Here is a 16,755-nt window from a genome sequence, read left to right on the forward strand (position 1 = left end):
ACCACCAAGAGATACTTGGCTTTCCTCTAAAAAGAGACACTGTGGAACATACTGTCCTGGTTTTAAAAGAGATTTCTACTTATACTCCACTCTCAAGCAATTCCTGTTGTTTAATGCTGAACAGAAATTCTCTGAAATATTTAAAATATGGTTAAATGATGCATTATCACCTATTATCTCTTACATGTGGAATAAGAATGATTAACATTTTATGCACTGCTGACAATGTGGTTTGCTTCCAACTTCTGACTGATACACAACAATGAATACATGCCATTATCTAAGTATTACAGTCAACTAATATGTAGTCTTGTTCTTGTACCGGATTAAGTATCAGCTCATTATGGCTATTCTGGTTAGTACCCATTAGAGGGTTCTTGTAGATGTTACTCATCTGGCATTTAAACTGTTCATATGATTCCAGTGTCAGCCTTTCATCTACTAAACCCTAAGATATTTTGAGAATTTTATATCACTTTTCCCCTTCTACCTCTTGGGTTATTAGCTTTGGCATGTTGATCTGGCTTCTTGGTTAGTTATTCCAGCTACTCTGGGCCTTGCTATTTTTATAACTTACGCCTTGTAATAGACAATAAGTGTTATGATGGCTTGTTACCATTGTTACCTCTAATTTTTTTTTAAGGTGTGATTAAGCAACCAGGCTTCCTGAGAATATCATTGTTCTTTCTCTCATGAAAAAGCCTCCCTATACTTCTTTTTCTTCCTGTTCATTATTAAGCTTTTTGTGTTTTATATTCTGTCGATTGCTTTTCCTCCCATTTTGTCTCAATTCATGGTAATCTATTTTCTGTTCCCTTTATTCTTCCAAATCTATGCTTGTTAAAAATACTAAAGATCCATTAAATGGATAAATAGATATTTTTCAATTTTAATTTTACTTGATCTCTTGATAGCATTTAAAAAATATATTTTATTATACAACTATTAAATGCAAACATTTTCATTGTAAACAGATTCAGATAATGAAAATGAAGCAAAAAGCCCCCTTGGACGTAGACCCAGCCAAATACCAGCTTTCTTCACTGAGTTAACTGTTGGACTTAAGTTTGGGGCACACTTAGAGAAATACATTAAAAAAATAACTGCTATCGTTGTGTATATATTGATCTGAAACTTGCTTTTTTGTACTTAATTTTTCTTAGTTTTTTTTTTCCTTGTAGATTTACTTTGTTCTTTTCAACTTTTGTGAAATATTAAATAGCGTCAGTCTATCCTATGCTATTTAATCTTCTAATTTTGGATGTTTACATTATTCCTTTTTTTTTTCTTTTTACTTTTTAAAAATGATTATTTTTGAGAGTGAGAGAGAGAGAGAGAGAGACAGAGGGTGAGCAGGGGAGGGGCAGAGAGAGAGAGACACACACAGAATCTGAAGCAGGCTCCAGGCTCCAAGCTGTCAGCACAGTCTAATGCGAGATCATTATGTTATATATAACATCATATAGCATTACAGTCATCATCATGAAGGTCCTGCATTTGTATAAACCTCACATAGGCACCTTCTTATGCCTTAACAACGAAGGCTCTTCCTTAGTGGCCCCTCCCCTCCCCCATTGTCTTAGTCTCCAAAAGGAGTGGCTTTAGCGCTACATCATTTTAGTAGCATATCAAACAGGTGCAAAACTGACCTCTCAATCACTACAGGTGTAGATTTTCATGTAATCACATGGGCAGCACCATCATACCAGCTGTCTCGTATTCTTTTCCTTGACCAGCTACTCTACACTTCCTGTCCCTGATGCTTGGTCTGTGTGAGAGTTTTCAGAGCCACCTAGACTAGTTGAAACTTTGGGTCCCTTTGCTGTATGATTATGATGATACCAGGGAAAGTGTGGGATACCCAAGCTCTAGGCACAGAAAGCAGTTCTAGTTCCCTGACATCTACAAGTCTGGGAGTTAAAAATATAAAGGAAAAAATGATAACTCTAGCCACAATTTCTGTTGTATCACCTGCCCCTGACTCCAGAAAATGAAATATGTGTGTGGGTGTGTATACACATATATAGTAATTTTCTCATAGCTCTATCACCATACCACATATAAAGAAGTTCCCTACTTTTTTCGAAATCTTTTTCACCTAGTTATTGCCTTACCTCCCTTTAACAAAAGGTAATCCTTTTATTCCACAATAAGAAATAAAAGGTTTCAAATGCAAACATATGCAAGAGAGTAAATATATTGATGTGTGAATTTTAGTCAAAAGTATAAAGGATTGATAGTAGATCCTTATTTACATTTGCAAAGAGCAATTAGAAGGCAAGCAAGCAAATATTGCCTGGCCTGATATTGTGGACAGAAGATGGCACTCAGGAGGGAGAAAACAAGAGGGTAATTGAGAGGCAAATAAAGAAAACTTTTTGTACTGTTTTGTTGAAGACTAGACTTGTATTTGCATTTGTCAGCTGACAGGTTATGGTACACGAAGATACTTTATGTTCTCTATGGCTGTATATTCATTTACGTTATCAGAAATCATTCATATTTATATTAAATAGGCCATCTACACACTGTTTACAGTTGTAGCTTTTGAAAACACAATACTCTGTAGCCAAATATTAATCTTACATATTTTTATGAATGTGATACCTAAATTAAAATTGGTACTTTTTTAAAGTTTATTTATTTATTTCAAAAGAGACAGAGAGAGTGAGCAGGGGAGGGGCAGAGAAAGAGGGAGAGATCCCAAGCCGGCTCTGCACTGTCAGCGTGGAGCGGGAAGCGGGGCTTGAACTCACGAACCACCACGAGATCATGATGTGAGCTGAAACCAAGAGTCGGATGCTTAACCGATTGAGCAACGCAGGTGCCCCTAAAATTGATACTTTTTTTAATAGAAGTTTCTTGATTTACACTTTTTTTAAAGACTAATATTAGTAGATACGTCTTTTTTAAAAAATTCTTTTAAAGATTAATGTATGCATATAATCATGAAAACAGTGATCAAACCTGATTTTTCTTTTTAGCATGAAAAGCTTATTAGAGGGCACAATGATGACAGGAGATAGATACCAAAGCATATGGCTTCATTGTACACTTATTGAGGACCCTTTGATTTATCCATACAGAAATGGAAAAATTAGACTCTTCTATTTAATTTACAATACAGGAAGATAAAACTGTATACAACTCTCTTACACATCTGTCCCCAAACCATTTTCAGAAGATGAGAATGTAGGACAATGATAAAGGAATAATTGAACATAAGACATTTTTATTAATTGAATACTGTTTGAAAGTATATCTTTATTATCATTTCTCAAAATAATTTCTGAGAGCAGTCGTTTCTGTTACAAACTGTGTACATACATAATCAGGTTCTCTTGCCTCATTTTTATTAAATGTATTAGGATAAACAGAGTGAGAAAATATGCTAAAAATGATATACATGTTGTCTCTAGAAAGTGCCATGGTGTTTGTGCAAGAGAAGTTTACATGATTTTTAGGTGGGAAAGCACGAACTGAAGAGTATGATTTATAACAAAAATATTGGTATGTTATTGCAGTAATGTATCATGTCATCTATTTACCCAGAGAAAATCAATCACATTTAAAATACTGACCCCTTCTGGTTCTCTTTTCTCACTACTTGACAAGTAAAATCCAATTTGTGAACTCATTGAAAAAGGAAGCTTAGATTATTCAGTAACATTTTGAAAATTTGTATAAATCATCCAGATAACTATCCTTAAAAAGTGGTACTCTGACAGCAAGAATTGTGTTTTAAAAGAAACATTAAAAAAATAAAAATCACCAACAATTCCTCTGTCATGCTCTTGAGCTGAGATAAGGGATACCTGGTGACTGTGAAGCCTGAGTCCTCATCATTCATCAACACAGTGACTAAAACGTTGATATATTCATGTTGGAAAAATAATCTTTGGACATACAGGTCTATTAGAATGGAAGATTTCCACCAGTGTTTCAGCTATGTATATATTTTCTTTTTAAAGGTCAACTAATTCAGTTAGCTTTGCATACTATCATGATATGCTTAGTCGTATGTTTGGAATCCAGAAAACACAAGCAAACCCTTAATACCCCTACGGCTACTATTGCTACTGCTGATACTTCTCTTACTCCCCTACCTCCTCCTTTTTCTTCTTTTTCTCAAGTTAGATGGCAGGAGTCAGAGATTCTCAGATTAAAAATCTGTTATTTGTTTGAGGCACTTGGGTGGCTCAGTCATTTGAACGTCCGACTTTGGCTCAGGTCATGATCTCACGGTTCATGGGTTTGAGCGCCCTGTGTCGGGTTCTGCGCTGATAGCTCAGAGCCTGGAGTCTGCTTTGGATTCTGTGTCTCTCTCTCTCTGCCCCTCCCCTGCTCACACTCTGTCTCTTCCTTTTTCAATAATAAACATTAAAACAATTTTTTTTTAAATCTGTAATTTGCACAAAGTACACACTTCTTTTTATTAAGATTGTACAGATCAAAATATTCCACATTAAATACAATTGTAAAAGGTTGAAGAGACATCCAAAGTTTGTAGCTATTGTATTTTCAACACTAAAAATGTCTCAAGTATAGATTGACAATATGAAATACAATCTTGAGTGTTATGCTAAGTGAAATAAGTCATACAGAGAAAGACAGATACCATATGTTTTCACTCTTATGTGGATCCTGAGAAACTTAACAGAAGACCATGGGGGAGGGGAAGGGAAAAAACAAGTTAGAGAGGGAGGGAGCCAAATCATAAGAGACTCTTAGAAACGGAGAATGAACTGAGGGTTGATGGGGGGGTGGTGGTGGGAGGGAGGGGAAAGTGGGTGATGGGCATTGAGGAGGACACCTGTTGGGATGAGCACTTGGTGTTGTATGGAACATGATAAATTTCATATTAAAAAAAAAAAAGAAATACAATCTTGAAAATAAGATTTTATCAGCATTTATTAATTTATCCAACGTTTATTAAGTACTTTATATCAGAACTTTGCTAGGCATTGCAGATACTAAAATATATATGAAATGCTCCTTGTTCTCAAGGTAGTAGAATAGAGTACAGAGGGAACAAGAGGAGGGACAGGCAACTTTGGTCATGTTAAGGATGGAATATGGGTGTAAGAAAGCAAATTTTACAAAGTAAGCAACAGATAAATATTTAAACTGAAGAGGTTTATTCTGATAACCTTTCCTAACATGGAAGTAGTATAGCCTCATAAAACATTTGAAATATACAAAGAAATATAAAGCAGAAAATAAGCCACCCATTGAAACTTACACCGACTTAACTTCTTTGACTGCATATAGTATTTATAATAGAAATCAGAATAGAATTCAGTATCTTTGTCTATTTAATTTATGATCATGTTAATTATTATTTTTAAAAATTTGAGAGAGCGAGCATGTGTGTGTGCACAGGAGGGGCAGAGAGAGAGAGACAGAGAGAGAATCCCAAGCAGGCTCCATGCCATAAGCACAGAACCTGATGCCGGGCTGGATCTCATGAACTGTGCGATCATAACCTGAGCCAAAACCAGGAGTCAGATGCTCAACCGACTGAGCCACCCAAGTGCTCCATGAACATGTTAATTAGTAAATAGTCTTTGAAAATATACTTTTGAGATGACTGCATATTAAATCCCTCATTCATTCATTCATTCATTCAGGTAGTTAGGAGTATCAAAGACTTTCTTATGATAGGATATCATAAATGCAAGAAATAGGTATAGGTACAAAACATCCTAGTGGAGGGGTGCCTGGGTGGTTCAGTTGGTAAAGCGTCCGGCTCAGGTCATGATCCTGTGGTTCGTGGGTTTCAGCCCCATGTAGGGCTCTGTGCTGACAGCATAGAGCCTGCAGCCCACTTTGAGTTCTGTGTCTCCCTTCCTCTCTCTCTCTCTCTCTCTCTCTCTCTCTCTCTCTCTCTCTCTCTCTCAAAAACAAACGTTAAAAAAGAAATCCTAGTGGAGATTAAAACATCAGCCTTTTCAGTGATCCAGGAAGAGCTTTATAACTCTCTGGGAAAGGAGTTAGCAGCTGGGCTGTGATCCATTTCTCTTGATTTCTATGGAGGCACTCCCATGGAAAGAAAGAAGGCAGGTGACCCAGTTAAACATGTTGATAACTGACCTCCTTGGTGAATAGACTAATGAATTTTGCTGTCAGGAGAACTCCTACTTATGTCATTTTTTGAGCAGAATATCCCTGATTAGGATTGTGGTAAACACAGCCTAGAATCTGTAGATTTGTGAGGCACAGCTTTCTAGAGAACGTCATACAAGCTTTTCAACTCCTTAAGATATATTAGAAATATGACATCTCCCCATTGTGTGAACTTACCTGTGAACTTTGCTTAGAGAACTCATCTCTTATCTGAGCTAGAAAACATTCTGAGCTAGAAGCTCTGTTTGAGCTATTCTGAGCTATAAGCCAGACTGAGGTAGCCACTTTGGATGTCCTTGCTTCTTTTGTGCACTTTGATTACTTGTGTACTTGAAATTATTAATAAATCTTGATAGTAGGTAGGTTCATGAGAATCTGATTTGACAATCCAGTCCTTTGTATTAGCTCACCCTAAACCCCAACCCGGTGCCTCTGATGAAACCTCTTATTCCAGTCCCACATCTAACTCTTAGAATTCATTCAACTAATCAGCAAACACTTAAAAAGTAAAACCCCTTCCCCTTTATATCCTGTGCATTGAAACATGATTATAAAGATGAAAGGGTAGGACTTGTGCCAGAGGTTAGTCAGGTCCAAGAGAACAAAAAAGTTTGTGATGTTCCATGAATAGTGATTTTTCCATTTTGGCTCCATCACTAGTAAAAATAATAACAGTGGATACCATTCATTGACTACATTAGCTACTTCTCCTTGTTTGCAGAGGCTCAAGTAAGTAGGTGGAGAGTCTTGCATTGTTTACTCCAACAAAATGCCTACCCCTGCCTTGTAGGTGGAGGGGGAAGAATCTCCTCTTTCTTCATAGAAACATGTGGCAAGGATGGTGACAGTTCTCCCCTAACCATATATTCTTTCTAGAGGTATTTATTGAGTTCCTTTTATGTTCTGGGCACCAGTGGTAAAACAGGGCAGATTCAAATTTTGTTTGAATTGGCTGCTATTATTTTGTAGGTAATTAACCATCCATTAGTTCTGATTTAGGAGTTTCATGTCTTCTACTAACATCCCTGTAACTGGCATGCTACCTGTGTAACTTGCAAGAAGGATGAACATCAGTCCCTTCACAATTTTGTGGCACAAATATCTCCTCCCATATTGTGGCATGGCGGCTCACCGTTTCACTCTTCTTGGTGTTTTGGTTCTTTTATTTTTGTTTTACAAGAAGAGTTTATTGCTTTTTGTATATAATTTATTACATCTGTGTCTTCTTTTAGGATTAATGCTTTTTTGTGTGCCCTATTTTAAGAAGTCTTTTCCATACGTCAGATAATTTCTTGTGTTATTTTCTGGAAGCTTTATTTTTTAACTTTTACACTTAGGTCTATAATCCACCTCAGCTGATTTTTGCTTAGTAGTGGGAGGTAGGAATCTTATTTTCTTTTCTTCCATCTTTTCTTTCTCCATTCTTCATTTTTTTTTAACTTTGTGCATGGACACTTAATTGTCCCAACAGCATTTATTGAAAACTCTGTCCATTTGCCAGGAGTCTGTAGTGCTACTTCTTTTGTAAATCAAATGTCCACATTAACATCAGTCTGATTTCTGTTCTATTCAATTGCTTTATTTATAGACCCAACAGCTAATGCTACACTGACTTAATTAGCATGGCATTAATATCATAATATGTAGGCACAGATATTCCCTTGTTGTTTATTTCATTCTGTTTTGTTAAGAGTATCCTGACCATTTTCAGTTCTTTGCATCTTTATATACATTTTAGAACCAGCTTTTCAAGTTTCATGAAAAACTTGTAGGGATTTTGATTGGAATTACATTAAGTCTACCAATTCAGACAGTTTTGACATTTTCCTGCTATTTCACGATATTGAGAAGTTTATTAAGTCTAAAAATTTATAGATTCTTTTGGATTTTCAACAAAAACCCTCATGATTTTGTAATATGTAGAAATATTTATAGGTGTTTTTTTTTCTGGATTCTGTGTGATATTTTGCTTAGGATTTTTTCCATGTGTGTTCATAAGTGAAACTGGCCTATAAGTTTTCATTTTTGAAATATTCTTAGAGTTTAGAATTAAGGTTATAGTAGCTTCATGAAATGAATTGAAGAGTAGGTTCTCATTTATATTCTCTGGAACATTTTATGGCAAGTTGCAAGTATTTTTTTCCCCTGAATATTTGATAGAAATTGCTGTGGAAGCCATGATGGGCCTGGAGTTCTGTGGGAAAATTTTTGACCATTGATTTAGTTTCTTTAAAGGTTACAGGACTCTTAAGTTTTCTCTCTCTCTTTTTTAATCAGTTTTATGAGAGTTTGTTGTTAAGTAATTTTCCATTTTATCCAAGTCAACAAACTTATTGACACAAAATTGTATACAGTATCTCCTTATTATCTTCTTAGTGTCTTCAGGATTTACAATGATGTTCTCTTTTATTTTTGTTAATCAGTCTTGCCTGAGGTTTGTCAAGTTTTATGTCTTTTCAGGATCTAGTATTTAAATTTGTTCATCTTTTTTTTTTTTTTTTAATATTTGTGAGAGAGAGAGCACATAGGTGAGAGGAGAGGGACACAGAGAGAGGGAGACAGAGAATCTGAAGCAGGCTCCGTGCTGTCAGTGCACAGCCTGACTACCTGACATGGGGCTTCAACCCATGAACCTGTGAAATTATGACCTGAGCCAAAGGCAGACGCTCAACCAACTGAACCACCCAGGCACCCCTGTTGATCTTTTTTTACTGTGAGTTTGTTTCCAGTTTCCAAACATATGGGTATTTTTTGGTTATCTTATTATTTTTTAATTTTTATTGTGATCAGAGAACATATGCTATATCAGCCTGTTGTTTTCCTCTAAACAATTATTTACAATAGTGGCTTTTAAGCTTTGCTCTATAAAGACATAGGGATTCTGTAGCACTGTTGTAGGAGCCATCTTGAGGGGAGGGAGAGGGATGACTTATACTACGCTAGATCCAACTAGAGGCATATCTTCATCTGGTTAAACTTGTAGGTTGTCATTTGAAGAAAGTTTCTTTTTACTAAAGAAAAAAAAGTTTGAAAAAACTTTAAAGACCACTTAAATCTGTAAGAAGCAATCTGTCTTCATTTATAAGCATGTTTGCCATGGGCCAAAATTTAGTCAATTCTGGTGGTTTTCTTGAAAGCTTTTCATTAGTTCTTTTTCTTTGTATGAGTGAAGAGACAATATTTGATAGTAGATTAAAGACCCTACATAAAAGTTAGGCAGACCTAATGTGGTCTGTTGTCACTCTTCCTAACTTAAACAACACAAAACTGGCTTCCTTTATATTCAGTCTCAGCAGAGAGCTTTTCAAACTTAACCAACCCTCCTGTGCTCATCTTAATGAGGTAATTAACAATTGAGAAAATATACTAAAGATCTCCAAGTAGAAATGTATAAGAAATGTATTAAAACTTGTTTATAATTTATTTCAGGAGTATCTAGCATCTTTTATCACACCACTCTACCACATATAAAAATACTATATAAAAAATATTCCTTCTTCAAGGTAAAAAGTTCTGCCAGTGGAGAGGAGATAATTATCAGCATTATTTTTGTTTCTTAGGTTGATAAAGGAATAGCTGCTGGGTATGGCATCTCTGAAAATAGCAAGCTTGGTCATGTTTCTCTATCTTGAATTTGCAGAACTTTTTTGATAATAAACAGTTTGATATCTAGAAACTTGATTACTTACTGTGAGCATAGTGAAGGGTACCCTCAAGGCTTGTAAAATAATACTTTTAAAACTGATGATAGCACTATGTAACTATCAACCCAGAAATATCTGTGTTTTAGATGCTTAAAGTATCTGAAACTTAATTTTGAATCTGCATTTATTTGATAGATTGTACATGAGCTTCAACTTTTCACCTTAATGTTTTCTTTGGTCATAGTACATAATAGTGGTATTTGCTTTCTTAGACTGCTATTTGCCAGCAGAAATAGTAAACTGATACAAACAGAGTGGAAATGATGAGAAACAGGCCATGGAAAAATGAAAGAAATAAGGAACAAAAATAGAAAAATTCTAAAGGAGTACTAGAAGCCAACAATGTAACATGGGAAAAAAATATGGGATGATAAGGAAAAATAAATGAAATGGAAATATCCTGAAATACTCAGAGGAAAAAATGATACAAAAAATGGAGGAATTAAACTTTTAGGATAGTGGGGGGGGAGGGGGGACAGAAAAGGAACAACTTAAACATAAAAGCTTTGTGAGCTCCTAACAGTTGGCTAAAGTTGTGGTTTTATTATTTGTTAAATTACCTTGTAGTAATTAAAATATTTAGTATATCAAATTAGGCTAATAATTTTTTTTAAGACTAGATTTATTTTCTTCCTTTTAAATCCAGTTGTCTGCCCCCCACACTAACTTTCTCTGTTAAATTTCCCTTATGTGTCCATAAAGACAGCGTCAGGGATAACCTTCATTTTTAAGTATGTCTTAATGGTATTTTTGGTGTCTAAAAGGGTTCTGGTATTAATTCCAATGTGGTGGTTGCAGGGGGGGGGGGAGTTCTCACCCACACCACTAAGGAATTCTCTGTGGTATCAGCTAGGTGTCCTACAGTTTAACTCAGTCTGACACTCTCTACCTGCGGTGTCACATCCCACAGGTTCAGTCCCACAAGGCTGCCCCCACTCACATTTCAGATGCCACTTACAGGTCCAGGTTTGTCACCCTGCTTTTAAACAATGGGCTATAAATCACAGGTTCCTATGACCCCCTTGATGGTTCCGTTTGCTAGAGCAGCTCATGGAACTCAATACCAATTCTATTAAAGAAGACAGAATTAGTAGATACTGGTAATATGAGAGATATCTTCTAAAGATAGAAGATAGATATTGGTAATATTTTATTACCAATTCTATTAAAGAAAATGATAAAGGATACAGATGGACATCCAGATGGAAGAGATGCAGAATGTAAGGTATATGGGAAAGAGCAAGAGCTTCCATGTACTCTCTGCGCATGTCGTTCTCTCCCAGCTTCTCTACATGTTCACCAACCCAGAAGCTCTCTGACCTAAACTGCTGGGTTTTTATGGAGCCTTTATTATGTAGGCATGGTTGTTGATTAAATCGTTGGCCATTGGCAGTTGTTAAATCTTCAGCTCATCATCTTTCCCTAGGGATTCGAGGGTGAGGCTGAAAGTTACAATCCCCTGGTCATATGACTGGTTTCCCTGGAAACCAGTAGCCTTCTTTAGCTGAGGTCCAAAGTCATCTCATTAGTGTAACAAAAGAAACCTTTGTTACAATCACTCTTAGGAAATTTCAAGGTTTTAGGAGCTCGGTGTCAGAAAAAGGAATGAAGACCAAGATCACAAGATCTTATTATATATTATATATCACAAGATCACAATACCACATATCTCAGTTTTAAAGTAGTGGCCATGGTTTTCCCTATGGAAAGTCAAGTTCATTTACTAAAATTTACCAAACTATTCCATTCAATCAGAATTGAGACCACAATTGTTATGTAGCAACCTTCCTTAATAGATTATTTTACTTTTTTTAGGAGTTTATCTACCCCTGTTAGCAAGGGAAAAAACCTTCCATTTTTATAAATATCTCATTTTTATAAATTACTTGTTGGCAAAAGCTTTATTATTTTTTTTCCAAATAAAGCCTCTGGCCTCTAACATTTCCATCTGTTCTACAACATGAGAGTTGTAGTTTGCTTAAGCTGTTTGTTCCCTATTCAGAATTTTTGAGTGTTAGTTGCAATGAAGCGTATTTCTTTTGTTTTACACTGAAAAGTTCTCTGCCTGACCTACCTCTTAATTGAGGTGGCATTCATTCATTCATTCATTCAATGAATATATTTTGAGGACATACTTTCCAGTTGTGCTATGCATGAAAAAGGCAACAATGCATATCATATAAACCCTGTTTTCAAGGAGCTGAAAACTTCTTGCTTGGGAAAAATAGAAGAGGAAGGAATTTCATGGGAAGTCAGTGGAAGTTTCGGAGATTATGTGAACTTTGAAATAGGTGTAGAAGGATGAATAAAAGTTTGATCGAAAGGAAACTGGAAAATAATTATGTAAGCATTAGAATTTACTAAACACCTAGAAAGATGAGGCAAAGAATGAATTTTAACTCCTTTACTGACTTGATAGTTACTTACACAATATTGTCTCATTCTACAGGGAACAAGGTATTCCTGACTGAGTGTTAGTTAGGGTTTGGTCAGAGAAGAATCTCTGTAAGTGAAGTAAGGGATCTTCTAGGAATTAGATCTTACTGAATCCATAGAAGCTGGTTAAACAGTCTGTAGAAGTTGTGTATAATTGTGCCTCTACTTCTGGTGTGGAACCTGAAGTTAACCAGGGCTAGTAACCAGCACACAAAGTGGGGGGGTGGGAGGGGGGAGAGTACAAAGACACACTAGAACCCAGAAGGACAGAGTAGCCACGTTTTTCTAGCACCAGAACCTTCATAGGTCTCTTATCACCTCTAAGCATCTGTTTATAGTGATATGGGTGATCTGCAGACTAGCACGTGCATTTCATTATGGAACTGCACAGGAACATGGTCTAGAATTCAGGGAAGCTGAAGGAGGAACCCATAATTGCTGGAGGAGCTACCCCCTACCCCACCTACAAGTTGAGCCAGTGGATCTGTAACATGTGCATACACGAGGCTGTATGTGCGTTCAAGGAATTTTGACAGTTACATAGGCATGTGTAACCCACAACCTTATCAAGATATAGAATATTTCCATCGCCCAGAAAGATCCCTGGTGCTTCTTCAGAATCCATTTGCTCCACTCACCAAAGGCAAACGTTGTTCTGACATCTCTTACTGTAGATTAGCTTTGCCTGTTCTCAAACTATATAAAATGTAATCAAACAGCATGTATTCTTTATTATCTGGAATTTTTCTCTCAGCATGTTTTTGATATTTATTCATGTTGTGTATATCAGAAGTATGTTCCATTTTATTGGATGAGGTGTGAAAGAAACATCTTTGTTTTTGGACTAAATCCCACTGTCCGAATAAGAACATTTGCTCAGAAGTACTAGAGCGAGGCTTGAGGCCACTGTCTTATCTCTGCAAGAGCTGCCTCTTCAGGAATACCTTTTGATCACTGCTTTACTTTGGGGCATGGAATCTGTCGACTCTTTCAATCCTAGCAAGGCCCAAATTACCGAATTTCTTTGTTGATTTAGATTATAACCCATGGGCAGAGAGCCTTCCTTAGGAGAGCTGTATTCCTTCCAGCGCTCCTTCCAAATTACTGCGATCTTTTCAGAGCTTTCTTTCATTAACCTAGAGTAACATTTTGAGATTTTGTTCTAGTCACCCTAGAGTTCTATAAGCTTTGTTTAGCATATGGTCTATCTTCCAAGATATGATAAACAATGATTTTATTAAATGTTTTTCTATGGCATAATAAGGGTTACTGGCTGTATTATTCTGGGTTCTCCAGAGAAACATAGGATGTGTGTATATATACAGAGAGAAGGAGTTTTTTTTAAGGAATTGGCTCACATGATTATGGAGGCTGGCAAGTTCAAACTCTGCAGGATGAGTCAGCAGACTGGAGATCTAAAGAAAAGTTGATGTTGTGGTTCAAGTTTGAATGCTACCACCTGGTAGAATTCCTTCCTGCTCAAGAGAGGTGTCAGTCTTCTGTTCAGGCCTTCTGTGACTGGTTGAGGTCTGACCTCATTATGGAGTGCATTCTGCGTTACTCAAAGACCACCAATTTAATGTTGATTTTACCCCCAAATACCCAGAAATACCCAGAATAATGTTTAACCAGATACCTAGGCACAATGGCATAGTCAAGTTCACATATAAAATTAATAGTCACTGGCTTTCCAGCCGGTAGTATTGTTTGAACATGCCCCCTATTGCCTTCTTACTAAGCCAGTTCTACATTTTAGATTCTGCTAAAGCAAGTCCACGTTTGGTGCCAAATTCGGTGTAAGATCATTTTCTGATGGAGAAAGAAATAGACAAAGGGAAAGACTCAAAATAATAGTGACTTAAGTGAGTAAAAGCCTGAGTAGGCTTCTCAGGGTTGTTCCAGCAATCAGTTGATTGCCAGAGTCCATAATCATCAGAGATCCAGGCCTCATCTTTCTTCTATCTCATGCTCCAAGGTGGCTATTCCAGCTCTTGCTGTTTAATCTGCATTGCAACTAGTAGGAAGGAACAAAAGAACATACCTCACATTACTTCTACTCACATCTCCTGGGTCATACTTAGTCCTATGACTACCTTTAGTGAAAGGCAATTTAGGAAACTAGCCTTAACTGTACCTAATTAAAAATTGCATTACTACAGAAGAAAGTGAGAACTGGTATTAGGGAACAGTTAAAAGTGTTTGTCACAAGTTGGAAATCCCTTGATCAGATAACAATAACATTGGGAGGCTACAAAGATTTACAAGAATACCCTTTAACAAGAAAACCAATTTGAAAGAATTTTACAGTAGTCAAGAATGAGATGACAAAGGCCTTAACTAACTGAATAGTAGGGAGATGTGTGGTTAGATTTGCAAGATAATTTCAATGGAAAATTAGTAGAACTTGGTGATTGATTGGCTCTGGAGTGGGAAGGAAAAGAAGGTGTCAAGGGTAACACTTCGGTTAACAGCATGAACTGTAGAGCTCTATTGCCTGGATTTGAATCTTGGTTTGTGTATTTACTGAGTGGCCTTGTACAAGTTGCTTAGCTATCTTGCCTTGGTCTTCTCATCTGCAAAGTGAGAATAAGAATTCATGTCTCAAAACTTAATTGAAAGATTGAATGAGATAACATGTAACACATCCAACTTTAGGAAGAAGGGAGCCTGGCTGGCCCAGTCGGTAGAGCATGCAACTCTTGATCTGAGGATTGTAGGTTCAAGCTCCATTTTGGGTGGAGAGATTACTTAAAAATAAAATCTTTAGGGACACCTGAGTGGCTCAGTCGGTGAAGCATCCAGCTTTTGATTTCAGCTCAGATTATGATTTCACATGGATCCAGCCCCATGTCGTCGAGCTCTGCACTGACAGCCTGGAGCCTGCTTGGGATTCTCATTTTCCCTCTCTCTCTGCCCCTCCCCTGCTTTCTCTCTCTTTAAATAAATAAATAAACATTAAATTAAATTAAATTTAATTTAATTTAATTTAATTTAAAAAAATAAACCAAGGATAAAATTCTAGGGAAGACTTATATTTAATGGACAGGAAGCAGAGGAAAGGGTGGATAAGGAGGCTGAAAGGGAACTTCAGACTTTTGTAGAAGGAGGAGTGAACAAAGTGTCCAGGAAACCAAAGTTGGGGAATGTTTCTTAAGGTTGAGGATGAATGACAGAATCAAATAGTATGGTAAGATCAAAGCTGAAAATGAACCTTTTAGTCTGGTTTTGTAATCATTTTATCAATAAACTTCTGAGAAAATATTATTTTTTAATGTTTATTTTTGCGAGAGAAAGGGGGCAAAAGTGCATGCGTGCGAGCCGGGGAGGAGCAGAGGGGGAAAGAGAGATAATTCCAAGCAGGCTCTGTGCCACCAATGCAGAGCTTGATGGGGGGCTTGAACCCACAAACCTCTAGACCATGACTTAAGCGGAAATCAAGAGTCGAATGCTGAACCAACTGAGCCACCCAGGTGCCCCAGGAAAACATATTTTTATTTAAAGCTGTGTAAATAACATTTGGCTAAATTAATTTCCATATTCTTTGGAATTTGGAGTACTTACCGAATTATTCCAAATTATTTGGAATTTTAATGGAGTGACTAACTCAGAGGTTCTAACAGTTGAGTGTAGTTTGTGAAAATTCTTTACAACTATGATTTAGATGTCAGACTGTGGCGAACAGGTTCAAATTATGTGTCAACATGAAGTAATTGCTTTCATTTACCTCATCATAAATTCTGTGCTATATAGCACTTGAATAGGTGAAGGTTGTATATTCTATAAAAGGAACAGGTAGCCAAGAGTTGCAGGTCATAGTGCCAGACCTATTAATTCTTAGTTTCTTTTTGTTAAAAGTACCTGGAAGTACTTGGAAGTATATGATTATTCCTCACTGAAGGTGAGCATTTGGGACAGTTGAGATGACAAAATGTATGCATGTGGCATGCTCTGTCTTATTGCCCTAGATTCCATACTTATTTTAGCAGTGGTAACATTTGCTTCAGGGTATATAGCAGTGGTAAGGCTTGCAGTCCTTTTCCTGGTATTAGATTAGGATAACATTCTTTGTGCTGCATTAATTAACTGTGTAACTTTGAGCAAGTCACTGAGTCTTTGTGACCCTCCATTTGACAAATTGGGCCAGACTGTTTACCCTGTGCATCTCATAAGGTTTTATTAAGACTCCATGTGTGAGGTGCTCTTTAAATTAAGTACCAAATAAACATAAGGAAACATTACTAATTAGACTGATCACTTGTCCTTCACTTGGCTAACATAGGAATCAACATCTCATTTGATTCCTGGACCAAATCCATATTCCCATTGATTCAGGAATATTCTCTTTTATTCTAAAAAAAAAAAAAAAAAAAAAAAAAAGTAAAAATTTCTTCACAGAGGAACATGTGCTGTGTGTGCAGTGTCCTCTGGAAGCATTTAACCTTTTCAGTTTTGGATTTAGTTTGTCATTTGAGTAGTAAGATACAAAGAC

At 36.6% G+C, this 16,755-nt stretch overlaps 1 protein-coding gene across 3 annotated transcripts in view; it reads left to right on the forward strand.

Moving 5' to 3' along the window:
- The window catches only part of NSUN3 (NOP2/Sun RNA methyltransferase 3), a 60,234-nt gene that overhangs the window by 28,423 nt on the left and 15,056 nt on the right, over positions 1-16,755 (forward strand). The window lies entirely within an intron of this gene.

Source organism: Leopardus geoffroyi, chromosome C2, assembly GCF_018350155.1.
Source record: "Leopardus geoffroyi isolate Oge1 chromosome C2, O.geoffroyi_Oge1_pat1.0, whole genome shotgun sequence".
NCBI classification, from domain to species: Eukaryota; Metazoa; Chordata; class Mammalia; order Carnivora; family Felidae; genus Leopardus; species Leopardus geoffroyi.